The sequence below is a fragment of the Bubalus bubalis genome, chromosome 16, assembly GCF_019923935.1.
Source record: "Bubalus bubalis isolate 160015118507 breed Murrah chromosome 16, NDDB_SH_1, whole genome shotgun sequence".
Lineage (NCBI taxonomy): Eukaryota > Metazoa > Chordata > Mammalia > Artiodactyla > Bovidae > Bubalus > Bubalus bubalis.
In genome coordinates, this window is record NC_059172.1 from 84,151,957 (window position 1) to 84,169,444 (window position 17,488).

Below are 17,488 nucleotides of genomic sequence, written 5' to 3' on the forward strand. Positions count from 1 at the left end.
GTGGTAAAGAACATTGGAAGTCAACACTGTAAGTTGAAAAAGAACATGGAAAGTGGTAAAGAACCCACCTGACAATGCAGGAGATATGAGTTTGATCCCTGGCTCAGGAAGATGCCCAGGAGAAGAAAATGGCAACCCATTCCAAGATTCTTGCCTGGTAAATCCCATGGACAGAAGAGCCTGGTGGGCTACAGTCTACAGGGTTGGAGGAGTCAGATAGGACTTAGCAACTAAACAGCAACAGCAAATACATATAACGTACATTTGATTTGCAGCCACTGTTTTATGGTTGATCAACATCATATTTGCTGGCTTGGAGTGAAAACCGTATGTGAATTTCCCTAGTTGCTGATGCTAGACAAAAATGGCTGACTTTCAATGTTTGCTTGTCAGCTGATGGGATGCTGAAGACCAGGTCGTGATGCCATCCTTGTCTCAGTTGGTGTAGACACTTACATTGGTTCTGAGTAGCTAGGTCACATACAGTCACCCTGAATCTGTATACTCCAAAGTGACAGATCCCCCAAGGCAGGGAAGAGTCCATAGGGAGGCTGAGGATGGAAGTGTGTAAAAAGGAAGGCTTGTCTATATGGCACCTTGTCTATAACCTCAGAAAGCTCAGAGGTGCAGGCCAAGCCTGTGCCGGTATCTTGGAGGGCTAGATTGAGAAAGCTATTGTGTTTGTGCCTTTCTTTTTCCCATTATTTTCCAAAGCAGGTTTGTTGAGGTAAAACCTACACACAGTAAAGTTCACTGTTTCAGTGCTCATTTCTGTGAGTTTCAACAGAGTTTTGCAGCCGTCATTATAATTGAAACAGAAAAATGTCCCCTTCAGTTCTCTTGTGTCCCTTTACTCCTCCTCTCCCTCTTGCCTCTGACATCTGATCTGTTTTCTGTCCATCATTTTGCCTTTTCCAGAATGCCATATGCAGATGTAGCCTGCTGATGATTTACAATAGCCAAGACACAGAAGCAACCTAAATGTACATTGACAGAGTGAAGCAGCCAAAAATGAAAATAAATATATAAATAAGTAGCTATTATTTTAAAAAGTATACTTCAATTATATATATATACACATATATGTATATATATATATATGTATATATATCCTTTTAATCTGGCTTCTGTCCCTGAAAGAAGAGATTCATTCCTGTTGGTGAATGTCTCTGACTCTTAGAGTAATTGCTTGTGGTAGGAGTTATCCTAATTTCATTGATTAGGTTCCAAAGGCTCAAAAAGGAGTCATGATGCTGGGGGAGGAAAGACTTTCCTTACCCTCTTAATCTGGGTCTATGAAATAAACTCTTAATAGGCAGATTAACTGGAGCAAAGTACACAAATATGAATATAAAATATCCATTTTTAATATTATGTGCACAGGGGCATCACATACAAGAAAGGAAATACCCTGTCCCTCAGAGCAGACAGATTTGAGAGCTTATGTGGGAAACCCAGGTTCGATCCCTGGGTGGAGAAGATCCCCTGGAGAAGGAAATGGCAACCCACTCCAGTATTCTTGCCTGGAGAATCCCACAGACAGTACAGCCCATGGTCACAAACAGTTGAACACGACTGAGCAACTAATGCTTTCACTTTCTTCTTTCATGTCCTCTTAATAGGAGGAGAGTGGAATATAGGCAACATAGGGTCAAGTAAATGACTCTTAAGAAAGATAAATGGGCTCTGGGAAGAATAGACGGGATATATGACAGTTTGTGACAAAGTTTGTCTAGGTGTGATATTGATTTTTAGTGTTCTATTCTGTGATGAGTCAGTCTTCCCCGGTGGATGAAAAAGCCTGGGAGATGGAACTTATGACAACTGATTTCCTTTAGGAGGATGTATCTTTAGGCAGATAAGTGGAGTTCAGAGAGTCTGCAACTCAAAATAACCAATGTAGCAAAGGTGCATATTTTAGGATGATATGTCCTAAACTGTTTCAGTACTCTAAAACCCACCCAGCTCATAAAAGTGGACCTGGGTCTGGGTCCATGTGGTTCCCAAGTCCACACTCTTTCCACTATCCCTCTGCCAAAGGTGACTCTGGCCAAGGAGACTGCATTTTCCCCTGTTCTTAACAGCTGAGAGAGGAGATGATGAAGAAGGGACCCCATGGTAAAGACCATCCATCTGCAGGAAAACATAGCCCCCACTCCCACCTGCCTCCCTCTGTGAGCCTTTTGGGTGTCAGGATGTTTGGATTTCATGTGCACCTCATAGCTTGGCGTGCTCCCATACCAGGATGTAGAGTATCTCTTTCTCTGTTTGGAGAAGGTCTTCTGTAAGTATGTCTGTATGTCCTGCTTATTTTTATATTGCAAAGCTAGCATTTCAGAAGAAGGCTTTCCAGGGAAAGAGTTTGGGTGGGCAACTGAGTGAATGACGGCAGGCAGAGCAGAGCCTCTGCCCTGGGGAAAGAACAGAAGCATGTACTACCAGGTACTGTGCTTTAATTTCTTTTTAATAAGCTTCTTTTTTAAAATTGATACAGAACATAGTCCATCTGTGTATTCATTATCTATTGCTGCATAACAAATTACCGCAAAACTTTGCAGCTCAAAACAATCAATATTTATTATCTCACAGTCTCTATGGGTCAGGAATCCAGGCACTTAGGTAGTCAGAACTACCCAGGAATCTTAGCTGGGTAGTTCTGACTCAGGGTGTTTTACAAAACTGCAAGCAAAATACCAGCTGGGACTGTGGTCTCATATCAAGGCTTGGCTGGGGAAGGGTCTGCTTTCAAGTGCATTGGCTGTTGCCAGGCCTTGGGTCCTTCCTGGGTGTGGATCAGAAGCGTCAGTTCCTTGCCATGTAGATCTCTCAGAGGACTGTGGGCTAAGTGCACAACATGGCAGCTGGTCTGTCCCAGAGCAAGCAAGAAAGAACAAAAAAACAAACACAAGACAGTATCCCCAAAGCCACTCTTTTTGTAACATCATTACACAGTGACAACCCATCACTTTCCCTTTATGTACTTGTTAAGCAGTGAGCCACTAGGTCCAGCCCACTCTCCAAGGGAGGGCATTGTACAAGGGTGTGAATACTTGGAATTGAGGATCATCTTAGGTGCTGCCTGCCACGAAGTATAATTTTATTACAGTAAAATGCACAGACCTTAAGGATTTAAGTAAATGAGTTTTGACAACTGGATGGACCATGTAACCATCACTCAAAATAAGATTTATAACATTTCCATCCCTCTAGAAAGTACCTGATGACCCTCTCTAGCCAATTTACCCCAACCCTGCCACAACCACACATCCACACATGCCACCAACCACTTTCTCATTTCTGTCACCATAGGCTCATTTTGACTGTTTGTAGACTTCATATGAATGGAATCATTCAATTTGATTTTTAATTCCTGTTCTTTCCACCATACTTGGTTGTATGGAAATAATCAAAGACCACTCACATGAGAACAAATAAAGACCATTTATTTGGAACTTGCTCTAACAAATGAGTCAGCCACCATCATTTGCCTCTTGGCAGAGATTCAAAAGGAGGCAGCAGGGTGGGAAAGCTTTCCAGTGGATAAAAAGCGAGGCCCCAGATATATCCCAGTTGGAGGCCACCGGCATGGGGAAGCTGTAGATAGGATAACTAGAAGCTGAGCATCCTGTGGTTAAGGGACCATTGGTTAAGGGACCATTTTTTACTTTCTCTGGTTAACTTCAAATTGGAAGTTAGAATAAAACTTAGGGAAGCTGTCAGTAATGGTCAAATCCTGACCACGGGGGGCCTATAGCTATAGAGGTTGTGGTTTGGCTTTCCAGGCTGGTTGCTCCAGCTTGTGGGTCAGAGCTTTGTAACATGGTTCTAATGTCTGGCCTGGCCATGATTATTTGACTCTCCTGGTTCTCAGTTGCCTTCAAAGAGCTGAGAAGAGAGATCCTTGTGACTCTGTCCTACAGGTCAACCGGTGAGATGAGAAGAAGAGCAGGAAAGCCCTAGGGGTTCATTTACAGGGAAAACCAGTGTTAGCAACTAGCAGATATGCTGCAGGGAAACCAGACAGGACCATGAGAACATGGCCCAAACTGAGGGACAGCCTCTCAGGCCTGCCAAGGGGGGTGACAACTGGCAATTTGGGCATACCTAGAGACTAAAGGGGGCTTCCTTGGTAGTTCAGCTGGTAAAGAATCTGCCTGCAACACAGGAGACCCTGGTTTGATTCCTGGGTCAGGAAGATTCCCTGAAGAAGGGATAGGCTACCCACACCAGTATTCTTGGGCTTTGCTGGTGACTCAGACAGTAAACAATCTGCCTGCAATGCAGGAGACCTGGGTTCAATCCCAGGGTTGGGAAGATCCCCTGGAGAAGGGAAAGGCTATCCACTCCAGTATTCTTGCCTGGAGAATCCCATGGACAGAGGAGCCTGGTGGGCTACAGTGCATGGGGCTGCAAAGAGTCAGACATGACTGAGCGACTAAGCACAGCACAGAGACTAAAGGATGAATATTTAGGCCAGATGGAAACCTGCCTCTTTTCCTTAGTGGCAACAGCCAGGGTGGGCTGGGGAGGAGGCTGGCCCCGGTCTAGAGAAATCAGGAAGGAGGCTCTCTGAGGCCCGAGAATCCACCTGAACTAGCAGCCCTAGTGCCAATGTGGATTTCCCAGATCTCACAGACTAAACAGTTCTTGAAATTGAGGACACATGGGGATAGCTGGAAAAAGAAGGCGGGAACTATGACCCCAGATCCCTTGTTTTTCAGGAAAATCAAAGAAATGGAGACCTGGGGAGAAGAGGCTGTCCTGGGGCCCTGAAGTGGAGACGGCAGTTCCACAGAAAAGTCCTCCATGACTTCTCTTCAAGACTTCAAGCCAGGTAAGGAGGGGTCAGTAGAGGACCCCAGGCCCTACTCCTCATTCTTCTGTGTGAATATAAATAACCCAGAAACTGGACGATCCCGACAGGATGTCCAGGAAGACAGCCTGGTTCTGTGGGATTATGCTGGGGCAGCCCAAAGGAAGTCATTATCCTCTCCATCTTTCTAGGCTGTTCCATGCTCTGCATCCTGATACTCAGTCTGCCAGCACTTCACTCAGACTGGCCTTTAGTGTTTTTCTCTCTTCCAAAATCTGCTTGGAAATTCAATTATATTTTCACTCTCTTAGACGGGTCCTCTAAGGAAGAACTTGGCTCGTAAACTTGCTATGCGAAACACAGAAATGTTACTGTTTTCTCCAGCAACAGATTGCTTTAAATGTTTAAAGCAGTTTCTTTTTTACTTTTACATAAATGATCCGCTGCCACTGATATTTGTGTCATGATCTAAAATACAGAAATGGTAGATTTTTTGTGTGTATATGTGCTTTGTCTTTGTTTTGCAGAGCTACACTTCAAATTTTGTAGCTACTATCTTCTGAAACTCAGTCTCTGGGCTTGGATGGAGTCCAGTAGGGCTTTTTAAACTTTGCTCTGTGCTGAGAAAATGAAGGCCAAGATATCAAATGTGCGTTCTTACTTCTCGGCACCATCAGGCTTATCTCCATCTTCTCTGTTCCTCCCTCTTTCCTTTCCTTCCTTCCTATATCCTTTTCTCCTTTCCTCTACCTATCTGTGTTTCACCTCCCTTTCCTTTCTTTCCATCCCTCCTTCCTTTTCCTTATAACTATTTCTTTCTCATGGTTTTGGCCGTGCTGTGTGGCAGGTGGAGTCTTGGTTCCCTGAGCAGGGATGGAACCCCCTGCCCCCTGTGTTGGGAGCATGAAGTCTTAACCACTGGACTGCAAGGGAAGGCCCCTTGAAACTACTTTTGAGCATTTAAAGTACAACAGGCAACATGATGGCATTGAATGTAGACACACAAGAAGGGAAGAAGACCAACATCTGAGAAAAGAAATAATATTATCTTAACAGTGCTTGAGTGCTCAGTTGTTCAGTCATATCTGATTCTTTGTGACCCCATGGACTGTAGCCCTCCAGGCCCCTCTGTCCATGGGATTCTCGAGCCTAGAATATTGCAGTGGGTTGCTATGCCCTCTTCCAGGGGATCTTTCCAACCCTGGGACTGAACCCGCAGTTGCTGCATTGGCAGGCAGATTCTTTACCACTGAGCTACCTGGGAAACCTTATCTTAATAAGTAGAAATGTATAAAATACTTTCAAAGTCCATATACGAGTATGCCTGATGCTGCCCGGAGGGATCAAGTAAGGCTTCGCATAGGAGGTGACCTACAGGCTGAGAACTGGAGCATTAGCAAGGGTTTGCTGTTGTATATGTTGGACAGGGGAAAAAATGGTGTTCAAAGTGGAAGTAATGGCGTGTGCAAAGGCACAGGGGCCTGAGGGGAACCCACAGTGGTTCCATGATGCTCAAATGTTAAATACTAAAAATGATGGGAAGAGGTAGAATGTAGGGATCAAGCCTGTCTGTCATCAAAGTTCCTGGAAACAATCCCAAAGAAAGGCAATGCCAAAGAATGCTAAAACTACCACACAATTGCACTCATCTCACACGCTAGTAAAGTAATGCTCAAAATTCTCCAAGCCAGGCTTCAGTAATACGTGAACTGTGAACATCCAGATGTTCAAGCTGGTTTTAGAAAAGGCAGAAGAACCAGAGATCAAATTGCCAGCATCTGCTAGATCATCGGAAAAGCAAGAGAGTTCCAGAAAAACATCTATTTTTGCTTGATTGACTATGCCAAAGCCTTTGACTGTGTGGATCACAGTAAACTGTGCAAAATTCTGAAAGAGATGGGAATACCAGACCACCTGACGTGCCTCTTGAGAAACCTATATGCAAGTCAGGAAGCAACAGTTAGAACTGGACATGGAACAACAGACTGGTTCCAAACAGGAAAAGGAGTACCTCAAGGCTGTATATTGTCACCCTGCTTATGTAACTTCTATGCAGAGTATATCATGAGAAACACTGGGCTGGAGGAAGCACAAGCTGGAATCAAGATTGCCGGGAGAAAAATCAATAACCTCATATATGCAGATGACACCACCCTTATGGCAGAAAGTGAAGAGGAGCTAAAGAGCCTCTTGATGAAAGTGAAAGAGGAGAGTGAAAAAGTTGGCTTAAAGCTCAACATTCAGAAAATGAAGGTCATGGCATCTGGTTCCATTACTTCATGGGAAGTAGATGGGGAAACAGTGGAAGCAGTGGCAGACTTTATTTTTTTGGGCTCCAAAATCACTGCAGATGGTGATTGCAGCCATGAAATTAAAAGACGCTTACTCCTTGGAAGGAAAGTTATGACCAACCTAATAGCATATTCAAAAGTAGAGACATTACTTTGCCAACAAAGGTCCATCTAGTCAAGGTTATGGTTTTTCCCATGGTCATGTATGGATGTGAGAGTTGGACTGTGAAGAAAGCTGAGTGCTGAAGAATTGATGCTTTTGAACTGTGGTGTTGGAGAAGACTCTTGAGAGTCCCTTGGACTGCAAGGAGATCCAACCAGTCCATTCTAAAGGAGATCAGTCCTGGGTGTTCATCGGAAGGACTGATGCTAAAGGTGAAACTCCAGTACTTTGGCCACCTCATGTGAAGAGTTGACTCATTGGAAAAGACTGTGATGCTGGGAGGGATTGGGGGCAGAAGGAGAAGGGGATGACAGAGGATGAGATGGCTGGATGGCATCACCAACTCGATGAACATGAGTTTGAGTGAACTCCATGAGTTGGTGATGGACAGGGAAGCCTGGCGTGCTGTGATTCATGGGGTCGCAATGAGTCAGACAGGACTGAGCAACTGAACTGAGCTGAGCTGAATAATTAGTGATGTTGAGTATCCTTTCATATGCTTTTTTCTCTGTGTCTTTTTTTGAGAAACACATGTTTAGCTCTTCAGCCCATTTTTTGATTTGGTTGTTTTGCATTTTTGATACTGTGCTGCATAAGCGGTTTGTAAATTTTGGAGATTAATCTCTTGTTGCTCACATCATTCACTAATATTTTCTCCCAGTCTGTGGGTTGTCATTTCATTTTGTTTATGGTTCCTTTTGCTGTACAAAAATCTTTTGAGTTTAATTAGGTCCCACTTCTTAATTTTTTATTTTATTTTGATTATTATAGGTGATATATTGAAGAAAACTGCTGTGATTTATGTTGAAGAGTGTTCTGCTTATATTTTTCTCTAAGAGTTTTATAGTATACCTGTGGAGAACAGTATAATATGCACTATGGAGGACAGTATAGAGGTTCCTTACAAACCTGAAAATAGAACTAACATATGACCAGTAATTCCAATCCTGGGCATATATCCAGAAAAAAACATGGTTTGAAAGATGCATGGACCCCAGTGTTCACTGCAGCACTATTTACAATAGCCAGGACATGGAAGCAACCTAAATGTCCATTGACAAATGAATGAATAGAGAGGAAGAAGTACATATATACAATGAAATATTGCTCATCCATTTAAAATAATGAAATAATGCCATTTGCAGCGATATACATGGACCTGGAGATTATAATCCTAAGTAAAGTAAGTCAGACAGAAAAGGACCAATAGCATATGATACCACTTATATGCAGTATCTTAAAAAATGATACAATAAACTTCTTTACAAAACAGAAACATCCACAGACTTAGAGAAGGAATTTATGGTGGGGAGTGATGGGGAAGAAGGGATAGTTGGGAGTTTGGGACTGACATGTGTACACTGCTGTGTTTAAAATGGATAATGAGTAAGGACCCACTGTGGCTTCCCAGGTGGTGCTAGTGGTAAAGAATCCACCTTTCAATACAGTACACACAGGAGATGAGGGTTCAATCCCTGGGTCAGGAAGATCTGCCTGGAGGAGGAAATGGCAACCCACTCCAGTACTCTTGCCTGGAAAATCCCATGGACAGAAGAGCCTGGAAGACTATAGTCCATAGGGTCACAAAGAATTGGACATGACTGAACCATTGAGCACACACACACACACACACACATAATGACCTACTGTATAGCACAGGGAACTCTGCTCAATATTCTGTAATCGCCTAAATAGGAAAATAATTTGAAAAAGAATAGATACCTGTACTGAGAACAGACTTGTGGACATGGCTGATGGTAGAGGGGGAGTGGGGAAGAAGGAGAGGGTGGGAGGTATGGAGAGGGAAACATGGAAACATACGTTACCATGTGTAAGATAGATAGCCAATGGGAATTTGCTATAGGACTCAGGGAACTCAAACCAGGACTCAGTAACAACCTGGAGGGGTGGGATAGGGAGGGATGTTCAAGTGGGAGGGGACATGGGTAAACCTATGGCTGTTTCATGCTGATGTTTGGTAGAAATCAATGCAGTATTGTAAAGCAATTATCCTTCTGTTAAAAATAAATTAATTTAAAAAGAGAGAGAGAATAAATACCTGCACTGTATAACTGAATTACTCCAATATAAAACAAACAAAATTTTTTTTTTAAAGAAGAAGGAAGATTGGAAACAGCAAGGTCACATTAGCCAGAGGCTATAGAAATCTAGGAAAAGTAAAGACAACAAGAGAGCTCAGAATTCATCCAAGTCGCTTCAAACCCTCCCCCAGTAGATTATTTCCTATTGTGCTGAGAAAGGTTGCAGATGAAATTTTGGAACCATTGGTGCCTCAGGGAAAATGGGTGGAGGAGTTCAACGGGCCTTGTGTTATCCTATCAATTTCATTATATTTTTAGTTTTTTGAAGGATGTACAATATCATATAAGATAAAGGTGTACAATATAGTGATTCATAAATTTTAAAGAAAATACTTCATTTAAAGTTATAAAATATTGGCTGTATTCCCCATATTGTACAATATATCCTTGTAGCTTATTTTATACCTGACAGTTTGCAACTCTTAATGTCCAACCCCTGCATTGGGCCTCCCCCTCCCTCTCCCCACTGGTTTGTTCTCTATATCTGTGAGTCTGCTACTTTTTGTTACATGCACTAGTTTGTTGTATTTTTTAGATTTCACATATTAACTGATATCATACAGTATTTGTTTTTGACTTATTTCACTTAGCATAATTACCTCCAAGTCCATCAATGTTGCTACAAATGGCAAAATTTGACTCTTTTTATGGTTGAGTAGTATTCCACTGTGTGTGTGTGTATACCACATCATCTTTATCCATTCATCTGTCAGTGCACACTTAGGTTGCTTCCATGTCTTGGCTATTGTTAACAATGTTCCTATGAATGTTGGGGTGCATTAGCCCATCTATATTAGTTACTGCTGCTGCTACTGGTAAGTCGCTTCAGTTGTGTCTGACTCTGTGCGACCCCATAGACGGCAGCCCACCAGGCTCCTCCGTCCCTGGGATTCTCCAGGCAAGAGTACTGGAGTGGGTTGCCATTGCCTTCTCCATGTTAGTTACTATAATATAGCTAATATGCATATTAGCTATACTAGCTGTTGTATCACCAAATCCCTCTAGTCTTGGTGGCTTAAAATGATACCGGGTTGTCTCTCCCTCTTTGGGTAGCACAGCCTAGCAGTTTTCCACATCAACTTTCAGAAACCCAGCCCATTTCCATCTTGAGGCTCTACTCTCCTCATGAGCATCAGAGCTTGTCCCATCCAACTGGAAGATGCGAAAAGAGATGATGGGAAATGTACTCCAGCTTTTTAACCACCTCTGCCGAGAAATGACACATTCACTTCTGGCCATGTCGATTGTCCAGAGCTCAGTCACAGGGTCACATCCGACTGCAGGAGAGCTGAGCGGTGTGGTCTAGCTGTGCGCCCAGGGGAGAGGGGAATGCACTTGACGTGATGAAGCAGAAAGCCAGAAGTTAACTGAAACAAAGACGCCAGACTGCAGTGACAGACCAAGCCTCGCTCTTCCTGGCTTTATTTTCTTTCAAAGACAGTCTGAACCTTCTTGCTTCTTTTCCTATCTTTACTTTAGTTACTACCAGGCTCAGCTGAAGAACTTTACAGTGTGTGCTCCTATGTATAATCTTTTTCTTCTGATTGAATATTTCAGTTCTCTATTTATTTCCTCCTTTCTCAGACTTCTTTGTCCATCTGGGGAAGACAGGTTTGCATAAACGTAGATACTTTTGGGCCCCTGCTTTTAAGATGAGCCTAAAACTTGGTTCAGAGTCTGGTTGTTTGCCAAGAATCTTATAGGGGTTTGTTCTGGGCTCTTCTGGGGTCTAGTTTCATGAATTAACAGGAAGGGGATTTGCTTTACTTTGTGTTTGGGAGGATAGAGGGGAAATAAAGGAGGAGAGAGATGTGTGCCCTGGTGCTTAGGGAGACAGTGAGAAATGATACTCATGGAGTGAGTAGGGAGGTCTGGCCCCAGCCCAGATACGAGCTTCCATGAGAATACTTAGGGCCCCAGGCTGCAAGGATTGGTTCAGGACAAACTTTATAAAATATAGCAGTAAGGTGACAAAAATGGACTTCCCAGGTGGCGCTAGTAGTAAAGAACCCACCTGCCAAAGCAGGAGACAGAAAAAACACTGGTTCCATCCCAGGGAAGATCCCCTGCAGGAGGGCATGGCAATTGTCTCCAGTATTCCCGCCTGGAGAGGCCCATGGCCAGAGGAGCCTGGCAGGCTACAGTCTATAGGGATGCAAAGAGTTGAACACAACAGAGTGACACAGCCTGCAAGTGACAAAGTAACAACCAGAGGGAGAGAAAGGGCATAAGACCCTTCCACAGCCACAAACAGTGCAGCAATGGAAATGCAGCGAGCCTACAAGTGGAGAATATGCTCAGGGTGTCACCACCTCCAGAGGTGGTGAGATATGGCTCAGTGTGGAACAGGGGCATAAGAGAGCAAGGTGTGGGGGGGTCCTCCTTCATGGTGGGAGAATCTCTCAGAAAGAGTTCTTGGGTTTGTTGCTGTTTGGTTTTGTTTTGGAGGGGTGCTAATATTCCCCATAAACAAGTAGAGAGAGATTGCCATTGTAATTAAAAGATTAATGATGGTATGACTATGACTCTTTCATGCAATAAGCTTGTGACAGGCTTGGGACATCCCAGTTTCATTCACTGTGTGTGTGTGTGCACACATGCTCAGTCCTGTCGACTCTCTGTGATCCCATGGACTGTAGCTCAACAGGCTCCTCTGTCCAAGGGATTTCCAGGCAAGAATACCAGAGTGGGTTGCCATTTCCTTCTCCATGGGATCTTCCCAACACAGAGATTGAACCCACATCTCCTGCATTGGCAGGTGGGTTCTTTACCACTGAGCCACCTAGGAAGCTTTCATTCATGTTGTAAATCATTTCAACCCTTTTGAAAATGAGATGGGGCTGGTTATGAGTTGAATTGTGTCTCCCCAAAAGATATGTTGAAGTCCTAACCCTCAGTACCTGTGAACATGACCTTACTTGGAAACAAGGTCTTTGCAGATGTAATCATGTTCAGATGAAGTCTTTAGAGTAAGCCCTAATTCACTGTGGCTGGTGTCCTTATGAGAAGAGGAAAAGAGACACAGAGACACATGCAGGGAAGAACGCCATGTAAGGATGGAGGCAGAGATTGGAGTGATGCACTCAGAAGCCCAGGAACACCAAGGATTGCCAGCAACCACTGTAAGCTAGGAAGAGAAAGGAAAGGACCCTTCCTATGAGCCTTCAGGGAGAGCATGGCCTTTGGACACTGGCCTTTAGAACCATGAGAAGAGGCCTTCACTGGTGGTATGGTGGATAGGAGCCCACCTGCCAATGCAAGGGACATGGGTTCAATCACTGGTCCGGGAAGATTCCACATACCGTGGAGCAACTAAAGCTCATGCACTACAACTGCTGAACCCATGAGTGTAGAACCCATGCTCCACAAGAGAAGCCACTGCAGTGAGAAGCTCCAGCACCGCAACAGAGTAGCCCCTGTTCACCTCAACTAGAGAAGGCCCGTGCACAGCCACAAAAATAAATAAAAATAAAAAAAAAGAATCTTAAAAAAAAATAACTGTGAGAGGGTACATTATTGTTTTAAGATATCCAGTTTTTGGTCATTTGCTCTGGTGGCTAGGAAACCAATGCAGGGCTGTTAATAATTATTAAAATGTGAAAGTAGAAATGCAACAGGTATAAATACTTGGCATTTCTATTTTACAAATACTTTTATATCTCTGATTTCTCTTGTGCTGGTAAATAATAGCTGATATGACCAAAGAAACCTTTTGTTCCTTCAGAATTAAAGGCATTCTCTTCCCCCAGCAGACACAGGCACACCAATTACTCAGTCAACCACTTTAGCCGGTTTCCCCATGCTGTAATTACATGATTAAAAAAATAAAAACTGTCCAGGCAAGCTCCTTTCTAAATTGGAAGCAAATGCTCATATTTTGCTCCTTTGAAGTCTGGCATGAAATCTCTGCCCTCAACTTGTCCGCTGCATTTCAGATATCAGAGTCCAGATGCTTTTATAAATCCAGCAGCTAAGAATGAGGGCATCTATTATTCCTTCCTGTACCCCCAACACTGCAGGGCCTGACATGGTGTAACTACTCTATAATCATGGGGCTCACTTATCTGTACCTGTTTTTCTCTTACTAGAGTGTGAGTTCCTTGAAAGCAAATTTTATTTGTAGTCAGCTCTGGCTGCTGGTGTTTTTCACTCTCCACCTTGCTTTCCTTTCTCCTTTCTCCTGGTGAGGGGGTTCCCTTTCCTTTTGGGACCTCTTCCTCACCCCATGTGATCCTGGTGGGCTTTCATTGATGATAATTTTCTCCATTCAGTGGGATGGGCATGTGATTCAGGCAGGGCCAACTATAATTCAGTGTTCCTTGAAAGCCACAATAGCTCAATTGGTAAAAAATCTGCCTGCAATGCAGGAGACCCTGTTTAGATTCCTGGGTTGGGAAGATCCGCTGGAGAAGGGATAGGCTACCAACTCCAGTATTCTTGGGCTTCCCTGGTGGCTCAACTGGTAAAGGATCTGCCTGCAATGAGTAGGAGACCTGGGTTCAATCCCTGGGTTGGGAAGATCCCCTCGAGAAGGGAAAGGCTACCCACTCCAGTATTCTGGCCTGTATAGTCCCCGGGGTCGCAAAGAGTCGGACATAACTGTGTGACTTTCACTCACAAGCACATGATTCAGGGTCAAAAAATCCTCTGAATTAGAAGGGGTAGGGTAAACCATTTTTCTTGGATTCTGAGATGGAAAGAATGTTGCTTTGGGGCTTCAGTAGCCCTCTTTCCTGTTACCAAGTGGACCTAACTGCAGGAAGAAGAGTAAGGCCAAGACACAGGGTGAATCGGAGACAGGCAGTGATGTACAGAGTGAGGAGCTTGAGTCCCTTACTCCAGTTTCTGGGTAAAGTCTTAACTCTTAAATTTCCTCCTTTGATTCTGTTATCTCCCCAGTAGCCCTGCAAGCTTGTAATCCAATGAGTCCTACTTTTTTGTTAAGCAAGCTTGAGCTCAATTTCTGTTGCTTACTACCAAAAGAATCCTAAAGTACACATGGTTATACACTCAACGCCCACTGAAAATAGTAATAATGGAAAACATTTATATATGCTTGCTATGTACCAGGCATTGTGGAAGTGCTTTATGTATATTATATTGAAGTGCTTAATGTATATATATTTTTGTATATTAATTTGTTCAGAAGTAATGCCATCTGGTAGGTATGGATATTTTCATCACCCTTTTAGACATTAGAAAATCAAGGAACAGAAAGGCCAGAGAACTAATAAGTAGCAAAGTTAGTATATAAAACTAGGAAGCTTGGCTCCAGAATGTGCTCTTTTTAAAAAAAATTATAATTAAAAAATTAATTTATTTTTAATTGAAGGATAATTAATTGCTTTACAGAATTTTGTTGTTTTCTGTCAGACATCAACAGGTTATGTATTCTTAAGACCTGTGCTATTTTACTTCTTATAAATCAAATGCTTAACAATATTCTGTAGAAGGAGTGAGGGCAGAAAAGGAAATGTAGGAAGACTACATTGCTTTGATGGCTGTAAGGAGGAATGGATGCTATGTTCCACACGTGAAAGCAGAGGAACAGTTCTGCACTTAAAGAATAGAGAAGACCAAATGTCCATCAATAGAAACTGCACACTCTACTGTTCAGATAGCAGTCTCTAAATATTATTTCTCTGTACTGGGAACTAAGGCTCCTTGTAAAAATGGCAGTTTCCAAATCTGAGCAGAAAAATGAACACATGGAGTTTAGAACATCATATCATACCAGAATTAGGGCATTTATTGAAAACCACTATTCTCTTTAAAAAAAAAAATCAAGAAGTAACTTGGAGAGGTTCCCATTGACTAATGATCAGAGAATCTGAGCAACAATAGGGATAATTAAGTACAATGGATTGAAACATATAAAATAGATTTAAATCCATGATTTTAGTATATATAATGTACATTATATGTGATATTATCTTATATTTTATTTTACATATGTATACCAGCAAAAACACCATTTGATTGTCTTTGAGGGATGATCAAAAATCAACTTAGTAAGTTGATTTGAAAACTGGCAAATAAAACAACATTTTTTCCCCCTGTCTTTCCTCTGGGTAACAGATAGTCAATGAGGGGAAGCTAATGTATCAATAAAGAAGGAAAGAGAGAGAATCTAGAGAACAAGAAGAGAGAATCAGAAAACTAGAGAATCACTGTTTGCAACCATTAATTAATGAATCTAGGCAATGATCAGCAACAACTGTTTGACATAACAAAAAGAGAAACAGCCAGGCTTGATACGACTCCTGAAGGAAGTATCCCACACCACCTATAAGGGTGTCTTGCCAAAATAGTCAAGTATGAATATGATTAAGTCTTTAGCACTAGCTACCAATTTATAGCAAATACAGGGAACAAGGAAACATATTAAGTGACACCATAAATAAGCATGCAAGCAGCAAAATCAAACTGTGGGAAACTCTAGAGGGCAAACATCTTATTATCTTCAACAAATAACTGCAAGGGGGAAGAAAAAATGAAGGATGTATCAAAAGAGAATTGTGAGATATGAAAATAAATAGTAATGAATGTATCATAGTTGGAACCTGATTCAAACAAACTATATTAACAAAAAGATTGTTGACAATACTTATTAGGAATTATTATTATTTAGTCTTGATAAATGTCATTTTTTAAGAGTCCTTATCTTTTAGAGAAATACACTGAAATGTTTATTACTTTGCCAACAAAGGTCAAGGCTATGGTTTTTCCTATGGTCATGTATGGATGTGAGAGTTGGACTGTGAAGAAGGCTGAGCACTGAAGAATTGATGCTTTTGAACTGTGGTGTTGGAGAAGACTCATGAGAGTTCCTTGGACTGCAAGGAGATCCAACCAGTCCATTCTGAAGGAGATCAGCCCTGGGATTTCTTTGGAAGGAATGATGCTAAAGCTGAAACTCCAGTACTTTGGCCACCTCATGCGAAGAGTTGACTCATTGGAAAAGACTCTGATGCTGGGAGGGATTGGGGGCAGGAGGAGAAGGGGACGACAGAGGATGAGATGGCTGGATGGCATCACTGACTCGATGGACATGAGTCTGAGTGAACTCCGAGAGTTGGTGATGGACAGGGAGGCCTGGCGTGCTGCGATTCATGGGGTCGCAAAGAGTCGGACACTACTGAGTGACTGAACTGAAACTTTTGTGTTGTCTGTAATTTCTTCAAAATAATCTGTGGAGCAAAAGAAGTGTCTGGGAGTATAAGTGAATTGAAAATTGCTGAAGCCGAGGGATGGATACGTGTGTCCATTATGCTTGCATGCTCAGTAGCTCAGTCACGTCTGATTCTTTGCGACCCTATGGACTATAGCCCACCACACTCTTCTGTCCATGGAGTTTTCCAGTCAAGAATACTGGAGTGGGATGCCATTTCCTCCTCCAGGGGACCTTCACAACCCAGGGATTGCACTTGTGAATCTTTTTTTAAATTTTATTTTATTTTTAAACTTTATGATATTGTATTAGTTTTGCCAAACATCGAAATGAATCCGCCACAGGTATACCCGTGCTCCCCATCCTGAACCCTCCTCCCTCCTCCCTCCCCATACCCTCCCTCTGGGTCGTCCCAGTGCACCAGTCCCAAGCATCCAGTATCGTGCATCGAACCTGGACTGGCGACTCGTTTCATACATGATATTATACATGTTTCAATGCCATTCTCCCAAATCTCCCCACCCTTTCCCTCTCCCACAGAGTCCATAAGACTGATCTATACATCAGTGTCTCTTTTGCTGTCTCGTACACAGGGTTATTGTTACCATCTTTCTAAATTCCATATATATGTGTTAGTATACTGTATTGGTGTTTTTCTTTCTGGTTTACTTCACTCTGTATAATAGGTTCCAGTTTCATCCACCTCATTAGAACTGATTCAAATGCATTCTTTTTAATGGCTGAGTAATACTCCATTGTGTATATGTACCACAGCTTTCTTAGCCATTCATCTGCTGATGGGCATCTAGGTTGCTTCCATGTCCTGGCTATTATAAACAGTGCTGCGATGAACATTGGGGTACACGTGTCTCTTTCCCTTCTGGTTTTCTCAGTGTGTATGCCCAGCAGTGGGATTGCTGGATCATAAGGCAGTTCTATTTCCAGTTT

At 42.6% G+C, this 17,488-nt stretch overlaps 1 long non-coding RNA gene across 1 annotated transcript in view; it reads left to right on the forward strand.

Moving 5' to 3' along the window:
* Positions 1-17,488, forward strand: part of LOC123329674 — a 50,286-nt gene that overhangs the window by 18,064 nt on the left and 14,734 nt on the right. Inside the window, exon 2 of the long non-coding RNA XR_006545186.2 lies at positions 4,722-4,834. This is a non-coding gene — a long non-coding RNA (uncharacterized LOC123329674). The remainder of the gene's footprint in view (positions 1-4,721; positions 4,835-17,488) is intronic.